Raw genomic sequence first — 11,653 nt, 5'->3', positions numbered from 1 at the left:
TAAAAATAAGAATAACTCAATTAACCAATCGGTTAACACAACAATTTATTTAGTTCTTCCAACTGTTTTTGTTATTTCCATTATTTTTAGCTAGTAGCCATAAGTAATTGATCATCATACTAATTGGGGCGGATAGCCCACTGCGCTACAAACCGGTGGGCTGGTAATCACTACGACCGTAAATCGAACAGTCGGTTGGTCGTTTTGAGAAGATAATGCAGCCACAGTTATTATCAATTAAATTTTTTGACGAGGAAAAAAGTCATTTTCACGTCCGTTAACATAGCGATGCAAGATGAATTTTTTTTAACACAGTGTGCTAAATACTTCTAAGCCCACTCCTGATTACTTAGTACTCAAGATTACTAAAGAATCGAATGCTATAGACGATTACTTTATGAATTGGACTTATAAAATAAAATGTGTTTATTTAATATTGTCGATATAATAGTAATCATAATAGTAAATTAATAATTATGATGTGTGTTCCCTGTGGATAGGGGCTAAGAATACTTGCACGGCCCCTCTACCAGTCGTAAGAGGCGAAAAATGAGGTTGCGTCAGGTCGACAGCCGGTATAAAAATTATTGTCAAAAAAGTATTAGGAATCCTGAACAAAACTTAGGCGGATTGTCCCATCTAGGATGTAAGCGGGGACTACAGAAAGTAGTTAAAAACGGAGAAGGCCTAAAGATTAAAGTGTTTGATACCAGCCGGACAACTTGTGCGGTAGCTGTTATACCAGTCACGTGTAAAGGTCTACCAACGCTTGTATTGTCAACGGTATAGGGACATCACCACTTTACTCTAGGCTGGATTCGTGTATAAGGGAGAAAGATAGATACAAAGTAAGAATAGGTACTTGGAATGTTGGAACATTAACTGGTAGAAGTAGAGAATTAGTAGAAGTATTGAAGAGGAGAAAAGTAAACATTTATTGTGTACAGGAAAATAAGTGGAAAGGAAAGAAATCGAGGGAATAGGTGAAGGTTATAAAATTATATACTTAGGGAAGTATAGTACAAAGAATGGAGAGAAATAATAATGGACGAGGAAATGAAAAGTAAAGTAGTAGAAAAGTGACAGGATTATAGTCGTGATATTGATATTCGAGTAAATAAAGCTAAATGTAATAAGTGCCTATGCAACACAAGTATGTTGTGATGAAATTGACGAGGAAGTTTTTTGGAGAGAAATAGATGAGGTGATGCAAGGAATCCTGCATTTAGCAGTTTCGTATGATCTTGTTGTGGTTAATACTTATTTTAGAAAGAGGGAAGAACATTATATAACTTATAAGAGTGGGAGTAATAGATAAAAAGTCGATTATTTTATGTGGGAGAGAGAGAGCGTAAAGCGAGTAAAGGATTGTAAAGTTATACCAGACGAGAGTGTAACTACACATCATAGACTGATGGTAATGGAGTTTTCATGTACCAGGAAAAGAATATATAAAAACAGAAGGAACATGGGAAAAAAATTGAAAATCCGTTGGTGAAAATTAAAAAGGGAAAATGAAAAAGAGTTTGCATAGTTGGTTATAAAAGAGGACAGTGTGGAATGTCGATGGAGACATAAATAATGCGTGAAATAGATTTGCTAGTTGTGTTAAGAATATTGCAAAGGAGATTGTTGATGCAAGTAGGAGTAGAATTCCAAAAAACAATGAAATCTGGTGGTGGAATGAGGACGTTCAAATATCATAGAAAGTAAGATAAAGTAATTCAAAGTATGACAGAAGAGCAAAAAAAAAAAAGACTGGATGGAGTATACACGCTTGTGCAAAGAATCCAAGTGTGCAGTAAGTAAGGCAAAGTTTAAGAGGTTTGATGGGTTGTATGAGAGGCTAGAAACAAAGAAAGGCGAGAAAAAAAATCTATAGACTTGCAAAAGTAAGAGAGAAAAGGACTAAAGATTATGAAAAAAAAAATTGAATTAATTGGCCGCAACGGAAATTTGTAACTTTCATGGCACATTGAAAAATTAAAAAGAAAAGGGTCGCCAACCTACTGGGAGACAATGTATTGTCGGACCACAGTAGGATTTTAAAAAAGGAATTAAATTTTGTACATTAAAAAAAAAAAAACAATTTTAAAATAAATAGAAAAGTATTAAAGGTTGAGTCGTTGATAATAGGTGTACACAAAAACCATCGTGACAGTGGTCACATAACTATAAACTAGGGGAGTTGATTTTTGAAATGAAAAAAAAAATACACGAGTCCATTGGAGATGGAACACGCAAAAAAAAAGGAAAAACATGATGGTTAAGTAAAATTAAGGGGAATTTATTAAGTAAAAACAAAAAATAAAAAAAATAATGTTAATACGAGGCAAAAAACCGAACGGTCAAAAAACCTTGTTTACAAATTAAAGGGAAATAGAAAAAAAAATAAAATAAAACAGATATTAATAAAAAAAATACTAGTTACACCTACACTTTTATTATTATAGTATACGATGAACGTCTTCGGGTACCAAAATTAGCGTACCAGTTCCGACTATGGCTAATTTCCGGTGAATGTACACACAAATGCCGTCCATGAACCAGTCTGAAGTAGTACACAGCTGACTATCTCGCACGCGTACAAACAAATCACAACACCTTATTTATTATTATTATTATTACGCAGTACGCATTCGCCTCAACACAAATATATATATATATACAAATAAACAAAAAAATAAATAGATACTTTTTGTCACGTTATAATTATCATTATATAAGGTGTATAAAAAGAGCTGATAATAGGGTACTTTCGAGTGATGATGTGAAAAAAAGGTGGAAAAAGTATTTTGAAAAATTATTGAATGAGGAGTACCCAAAAGAGATATTAGAGGATATCTCGTGGAAAGAGGGACTGGTAGAATTAATTAGTGAAAAAGATGTATGGGAGGCTGTTGCATCAACAAAAAAGAATAAAGCAGTAGGACCAGATGAAGTGCCAGTAGAAGTATGGAAAATATTAGGCGATGTTGACATAAGGTGGTTGAAGGAACTTTTAAATAAAATCTTAGTAGAAGGGAAAATTCCAAATGAATGGAGGAATATTATTGTGGTGCCGATATTTTAAGGTAAAGGTGACATACAGGAGTGTGGAAATTATTGAGGCATAAAGCTTATGAGTCATAGTATGATAATATGGGAAAAGGTAATAAATAAGAGAATAAGAGAATAAGAAATGAAATATTGATATCTAAAAACCAGTTTGGATTTATGCCTAGTAAGTCAACAATAGAGTCATTATTTAGTATGAGTCAGCTAATAGAAAAGTTTAAGGAAAAAAAGAAAAAGCTTTGTATGGTATTTATAGATTTGGAGAAAGCGTATGATGTAATATCGAGTGAGGTTTTGAAGTTAATGAGAAAAGGAGTCCCGAAAAGGTACATTAATATAATAGAGGATATGTATGATGGCACTTGTACCAAGGTAAAAAGCGTAGAAGGAGTATCAGAAGGTTTTTGGAAAAGAGTAGGAGTGAATCAGGCTTATGCTTTAACTCCTTACTTATTCTCTATAGTGATGGATGAAATTATTAGAGAAATACAATAGGTGCTGTGGTGCATGTTGTTTCTGACGATATAGTGTTAATAGGAGAAAATTAGGAGGAAATTAATCAAAGGCTAGAGATGTGGAGATTAGCTGTTGAAAATAAGAATTTAATAATAAGTAGGAGTAAGAGTATATAGAGTACGAGTTTGACAAAGAACACGAGGCAGGTGAAATGAGAAGGTCAGTGACAATAGGCGAGGTCGTGATTAGAGAGCTGGAGAGTTTTAAGTATTTAGAATCAGTTGTGCAAAAGAGTGGTGGTGTTGACGAGGATGTAAGACACAGGATTAAGGTTGATGTGGAGAGAAGCGTCTGGTGTCTTATGTGATAAAAGAATCCCAATGAGGCTGAATGGTAAATTTGACACGGCCACGGCGTTGTCACACGTTGACACCCCGCGGTCGTATCAGCTCCTTCTCAGCCACCGCTTCACTGTAAACCGGACCGTTACACACACGCGTTATCGTCGTGGTGTAAAGTCCAACAAATGCCTAGCGTCGAATACCCCGGCCGCAATAATACGTCCAGTAAGTCATCTTCGTGACACCGATGTCGATCTTTTTTTGATTCCCGTCAGCTTAACGGAACAAGACACGCAGCTACGAACATTTATCTGCTTCCGCACATATATAATTGATTTCATTTACATATTCTGTGCTTTCGGATTATTTTTCTTTTATGTTAATACTAACAAGTTTAGATACAGTTAATAAACGGCACAACGTCTTTTAAACCCTAAAGTGTTGTATTTTCTTTTTTATTCATCTTCACGTGAGTTCGGTGTAATACTTACCTTGTCAACTGGCTCCCCGGAAAGAAATCAAAACCGGATTAACTTTTAAAAAGGTAAGAAAATACTGCTGACATTTTATATTAATTACATAAATTTTGAATTTTATTTAAAAGAGACAGCGAAATTTTCCTTACCTTCCCGTACTACGGATATTTTTAACTTCTATTTCACTGGTGACAGCAGTGAAATTCCCACCCGGTCGTATAAATACTATCTACCTCGCGAGTAGTAGATTTCCACCTTCGGTGTATTTTTAAAACACGGTAAAAGTGGATTTCTGGCGATTTCGTATTTATACATACACGCGCATTGACGACCTTGAGTCGCACAACGCCGCGAACACATCCATTTCAGTGTTTCGATAAAACCGCTAGGCAGGTAGGGCGATCATACGCGTTATCATACCACAGCAATCGTTACATTTAATAACCGGGTCCCATAAAATCGTTTGTATTATTATTTCCGATCTCCACAATCATTTTACGACTGCTATCGTATTAATCTCATTTCCCATTTACATTTGCTATAGCACACCACTATCAACAAAAGATTGCAGTATTCTTACAATCACAATAATAACGATAATAATAATAATAATACAAACGGCCGTCATTGTCGACGTTCATACGCGAACACATAGCGCGTATTCTCGCGATCTGCGATATCGTATTTCTAAATAACAAAAACAAATAAGCGCGTGCGTTTCATTTATTTATTTTGTTTATTTTCGATAAATACGGTAAGGAACGTTCACTATACCCGGTAAAACTCTCGCTCAAATGAACCGTCGGGAATTATTGCGCGAATGCGCTTATAGGCAGTTAAACGGCCCCACGACAAAAAGCGATATGCTGGCAGTCTTGGAGAATAGCTTACGCAGTGAGGGGCTAGACCCATCGAACGCGATTCTGCCCGAACGCCCGCCGCTTCATTACGAGACGCTCGCGACGGAACGCGAGTCTCAGGTTGACGAAGTCCCCGCGTTATGCCGGATCGTCGACCCAACCACATACGCGGACCGACCGGTTAACCTGTCGCGAGAGGACCCTGAAGAGGAATCTCTACACGAATGGTCTCTGGCAACCGGCCGTCCTAACGGTAGTGTGAACGCAGCGTATACCGATGACTTATATACGGTGCGTTCAATATCCCACGCAACGGAGGAGATAGGCGCAGTAAGACAAAGTTTACGCGATATATCTCTTAATACACGTATGGATGCGCGCATGTCTGAAGTGGAGAGAGCACTGTCTCGCATTACGCAAGAAATACGATCTCTTTCACAAACGATTGTAAGCCGCGATACACACAACGAGACTATACGTAATCCGTTCGCCACCGCACAGATGACGCGAGAAACGACGGAAACCAACCGTTCTACTTACGCGCGTCTGTCCGAACCGAGCCGCGTAACTTTTGGGCCCAGCAACACGACTCAAAATGACGCGGCCCTACAGCAGCGCCTGACTGAAATCGAGGAGCGCGAAGCGCTTAACCTACAGCGATTAGCCAGTCAGACTCCGCGCACGTCACCATCGCTTCTTCGAGCGAACACACACGACGCGGTTTACAACGTAGACGCGCGCCCACAACAACCGGGGCACTTCGCGACGAACACATTCGCGCCACCGACACGCGATTTGTCCCCATCATCATCGACCCGTTCGCTCACGCACACGGCGATCGGGCCACTTAATTATTCGCCTATTGTACGACCCCCTTCCCCCGAGTTTACGGGAAAATATGAGGAGGACCCACGCGAGTTTCTAGAACAGGTAGAAAACCTATTGGCCCAAGCAGGCATAGATCGCGATTTATGGGTAAAAACGGGCGTTCAATTTTTAAAGGGCATGGCATTAACTTGGTGGGAAACCATCAAGTTAAACAACATGTCCTGGCGACAATTTGCGAGGGAATTTCTCACGACGTTCGATAACAACAGCATACAAGCTGAATTAGAAAACGAACTCATGACGACGCAACAGGGGCCACATCAGCGCATGACTGAATTTATCATAAATAAACAACGTCTAGCGATGCGCGCTCGCCCCAGTTGCTCTGAGCAGCACATTGTAAATCGGGTAGTCAGTCTCTTACGTAACGAATATTACGGTAACGTAAGAATGCGATGTCCGCGTACCTTAGATGACTTACGCGTAATCGCGAACGATCTAGACCGACCGATACGTACGGGCAGACTTATTAATAACGCTAATCCGTACGTGGCTGCCATATCACCCTCGCAGCAACCGCAAAGAACGCGACCGCGGCCAAACGCACCGCCCGATCCGCGTCCCCCCCGACCCTGTCGCTTTTGCGGAGCCGATCACTGGCAAAGCGAATGTCCTAACAGACCGACAGTGCCGGGAAACGGACAACAGCCACGGAGAAACTAGTCCATTCTCCGGGCTCACAAACGCAATTCCGCTCAAAACATCATCGCACTAATCAGCGCGCCGACCAAACCGCCCGTTCAGTCAACTCGGGTAGCAAAAACGGATGCGCTTTCTGCGAACAAAATGATTCTATTTTGAATAATCTTATGCACACTTCTTTCACACCAACTTCACCAACACCCCTACAGCCCCACTGTCATTATAGTGGGCACGCTGTAGCACCACACCTCACCACCATCACACCCCTCATCCACAATGAGGACCATAAGATTATTCGAAATACTTGTCACGCGTTCGTAGACTTAATGGGTAACGACTATAGCGCGAGTCGGGCCAACGATATGTTGACCACCGTGGGGGAGGGGAATACGGCAGGAACGGCCTACCCGCTTATGGCAATTAATACTGCCGGCGAACAAACCGTTTCAACGCCCCCCGTTCGAACCGCTAACCACTTGAGTACTGCCGCACAAACACGCCCGCGTAAAATTACTACTCCCGCTGTGGAGTTGGAATTTGACAACGGTTTTGTGACGGCCTTACTTGACTCTCAAGCGCAAAAATCGTATACCACTCGAGCAACAGCTCACAAATTCGGAATTGTGCACAACGGACAAACACCTCCAGTTAGATTAGCTGACGGCCACACATCACACACGGCCGGCACAGCCACTTTTATAACAAAAATTGCGGATCTACAAGTAAAGTTTACGGCTGTTATCTTAGAGAATCTGTACTGTGACGTACTCCTGGGACACGACTTTCTAACAGAACAGGAAGTCTCCTGGGACTACGCTGCATGTACAATTCACTTGGGCGCGACGCGACGCACTACAGCTTGTTGGAAAGCGAGTACTCAGCACACGCTACCCGACGTAGATCTCTCAACACTAGATATAGCAGGCGACCCACATACACACGCATTATTAACGCGCACGATAAAAAATTATTCTGCAGTTTTTAACGACACGGTAGGTCGCACAAAGCTTATCGAACACAACATCGTTCTAAAAGACCCGACGCCTATCGCGCAAAAACCATATCCGTACCCGCTACACAAACAACAAGCGATAGACGAAATGGTAAGCGACATGGAATCACAAGGGCTCATAGAACCCAGCACTTCTCCTTGGTCAGCACCAGTCGTGCTGGCCAAGAAAAAAGACGGCTCATATCGCTTATGTGTCGACTATAGGCGACTTAACGATGTGACCGTATCAGACGCGTATCCCATGCCTAATCTAAACGAAATGATTAGAAGCATGAGGGGGGCGAAAGTTTTCACGTCACTCGATTTAAAATCGGGTTACTGGCAATGCTCTTTACAGCAAAACGTACGCGAATACACCGCGTTCAGAACGAAAAAGGGCTTATTTCAGTTTCGTGTACTTCCGTTCGGACTTAAGAATGCACCCATGACCTTCGTACGCTTAATGAACGAAGTACTTAGGGGGTACATCGACGACTTCGTTCAAGTCTATCTGGACGATATTTTAATTTTTTCGGACAGTGTCGAAACACATCTAGACCACCTTAGCAAGGTTCTAGAACGCCTAATGCGTCATGGCCTAACATGCCACACTAAAAAGTGTAAGATCGGTTATTCTGAAATTTCTTTTTTGGGACACCGGGTGCATGGGTTAGGCATAGACAAAGAGCCGGAAAAATTACAGTCTATACGCGATATTCCAGTCCCACGCAATGTAAGGGATATACGAAAATTTTTAGGGGTATGCAACTGGTATAGTCAGTTTGTCGACAATTATGCGGACAGCATCGATCCCCTCACCCACCTGTTAAAGAAAGGGGAGAAATGGTCGTGGTCTCAACCACAACAACACGCTTTCGAGCACATTAAATCGGCAATATGCGACTCACCACGNTCAAATTGGCAATATGCGATTCAACACGCCTTTCCTCCCCCGACTACACAAAGATCTTTTGCCTACAAACCGACGCTAGTGAACTAGGCGTAGGGGCGGTATTATTTCAACACGGACAAAAACCGGGGGAAAAGGATATCGTCGCTTACGCGAGTAAAAAGCTGTCGGATACGCAAAAACGTTATGCCGCTGTCGAGCGCGAATGTCTAGCGATCATATGGGCAACCGATAAATTTAGGTCATACTTAGAGTACGCCCCTTTCGAGTTATATACAGATAATTCAGCGCTAACTTATCTGCACAAAGCGAAGGGAACAAACAGTAAGTTGACCCGCTGGGCGCTACACCTGGGTAACCTAAATTTCACTACGACACACGTACCGGGCAAACACAACGAAGTATCCGACATGTTGTCACGTCACCCAACGGACGGACCCCCTGTTGACGAAGACGCCCTGGACGACAATTTGTTAGGCGCGCCAATGTCTAGTCCGCCCACAACCACCGCCACTCTCGATAATATCTACTCCATTACCGAGGCAAACGACGCGATCTGCGACCGACCGTTCACGGGGGGGGAAGTACGAGAGTGGCAAAACAACGACCAGTTTCTCTCTTCGGTCATAAAAAATTTAAACGCGCAACTTACGATAGCGAACGAAAAACCGGCCGCGGAAAATAAGGACGAATTTTTTTTGTTGGACGGAATCTTACGTATTCGTATAGGCGCTGACACACCGGTAGTCGTCCCCACCGACAAAGTACAACATATAATTTGGCGGTACCACGACGACCCCCTATCATGTCACCCCGGATGGAGAGAAACACACCGAGCGGTCAAACAACGGTTCTACTGTAAAGGGTTAAGAAACGCCGTGCGCATGTACGTAAAATCGTGTCACATTTGCGCGTGCACTAAGCCCTTAAACAGGCGCCCCGAAGACCCGATGGTCAAGCGCCAACCCAGACAGCCGTGGGAAGTAATCAGTATCGACCTGATGGGACCGTACCCTAGAACACCAAGGGGCAAGACGAACCTATTAGTAGTAACTGACTGCTTCAGCAGGTGGACCGAAGCGTACCCCATAGGCGCACCTACAACGAAAACGATTGTAGACGCGCTAGAAAGGGAGTTATTCTCACGCTACGGCTACGCGCGAGTAATTTTAAGCGACAACGGCCGTGCGCTCGTGTCCAAAGAAATGATCGACGCGATAAATCGATGGGGGGCAGAGGCCTGGACTACACCGATATACCACCCACGGGCTAACCCAGTAGAACGAAAGAACCAAGAGTTAAAAAAAGGACTTCGCGCTTTATTAACAGAGTCGAGTCATACATCTTGGGATACAAAATTGCCACCTTTGTTGTTCGCTCTACGCAATAGGCGCANAACAACAACAAGAACAACAACAACAACAACAACCCAGTCACACCCTTATCCGTCGAGGAGGTCCAATGGTTGGTTGGCTAATTGGCGGGCCGGGTGGGCCTCCCGACGGATCACCTCCCGCGCGTACTGCGCTCGGCGGAGGATGCTTCGCGTACCCCCCTGCCCGAGGTACTAAGGAATCCTGTGGTTCGAGCCCATTTCGAACGGGGAGTGCGGGCGGGTCGCGAGGAGGTGAGGCGCGAAATACAAAACGCGCTAAACTCCCTCCCCCGCGCCTCCCCGTCCGCCCCGGGAGTCCAAGCGCCCCTTCCCCCAAAACCTCGTCGGGTGATAAATGTGGCGGCCCAACACTTTCCCCGCCCAGGGGAGGCGTCCACAAGCAATACGCGGGTGGCCCCCTCTGCTCGCCCTCTACTGTCTTTCCGCGCTACGCGGCCAGACAGCGCCCCACCGACATCACGCCGCCCGAAGCATCCATACGCCAGGGGCAGTGTAAGGGCCGCATCGACGTCTACCTCTCCGACCAGTAAGACTCCTCGGTACTAATCTCCGCCCGAGCGGGAACGCCGGACGAAGAAGTACCGGGAGTATATGCTTCGACGTTGGGGGGTCGTCGTCGATGAGGACCTTACACCGCCCATAACCCCGACCGCAACACTGCGGACACCGGTCATGACAACAACACCACCAGCATCAGCATCAACCACAACAGTGACAATAGCTGTTGCCAGCCGGCCGTCGGGCGTGTTTGTGGACGGGGTGCTAGTGGCTCCAGCATCAGCAACGACACCAGCGACCACCGCACAGGAGGAGCAGCCGATGGAACTGGAGGACGACGGCCTGGTACGGGAGATGGACCTGTTCCTCTCCTGTCCCACCTCCCCAGCACAGCCGGATCCCCCGGCCGAGTAAGATCCCCTCCCACCCCAAGCGCGTTACGCGCGGGGACTATACCCCCAACCCACTCCCTGCTGCGCGCATTCCGCGAGGCATTACCACCCACTCCATCAAATATACAACGTAAGTATTGCGGCTTGTTATTGCGCTATGCGCCCTTTAATATATTTGACCAAAACGGAACGCCATATGCGCTATTTCAATTTGCTTTTAGAGTACAGCGGCGGCTTGGTGGGGGGTATTTGACACGGCCACGGCGTTGTCACACGTTGACACCCCGCGGTCGTATCAGCTCCTTCTCAGCCACCGCTTCACTGTAAACCGGACCGTTACACACACGCGTTATCGTCGTGGTGTAAAGTCCAACAAATGCCTAGCGTCGAATACCCCGGCCGCAATAATACGTCCAGTAAGTCATCTTCGTGACACCTTACCGATCGCATCGTTCACCGTCAGCATCACAATGCCGAACACGTCTTTACGACATATTGTCTTTCGCATACATATATAAGTACATCATCTGTCTATATTGTTTACTGTGTTTCTTTTTGTTTTTTTTTTTCGATATAAAGTTTTGTTCAAGCACCAAAATAAATCATTCGTTTATTTTGAACCAAAAATAAGGTGTTGTGTTTCCTTTTCCTTGAAAATTATAACATCCGGCGAGTGCGGCAAAATAACAAACCGCGACAAATTCTACAAGACTGTATTGAGACCATCTAAGATGTATGGTTCAGAG

This window comes from Daktulosphaira vitifoliae, unplaced genomic scaffold (genome assembly GCF_025091365.1).
Source record: "Daktulosphaira vitifoliae isolate Bord-2020 unplaced genomic scaffold, ASM2509136v1 Scaffold_1, whole genome shotgun sequence".
Classification (NCBI taxonomy): domain Eukaryota; kingdom Metazoa; phylum Arthropoda; class Insecta; order Hemiptera; family Phylloxeridae; genus Daktulosphaira; species Daktulosphaira vitifoliae.
Note: the sequence above shows the minus strand (reverse complement) of the source record.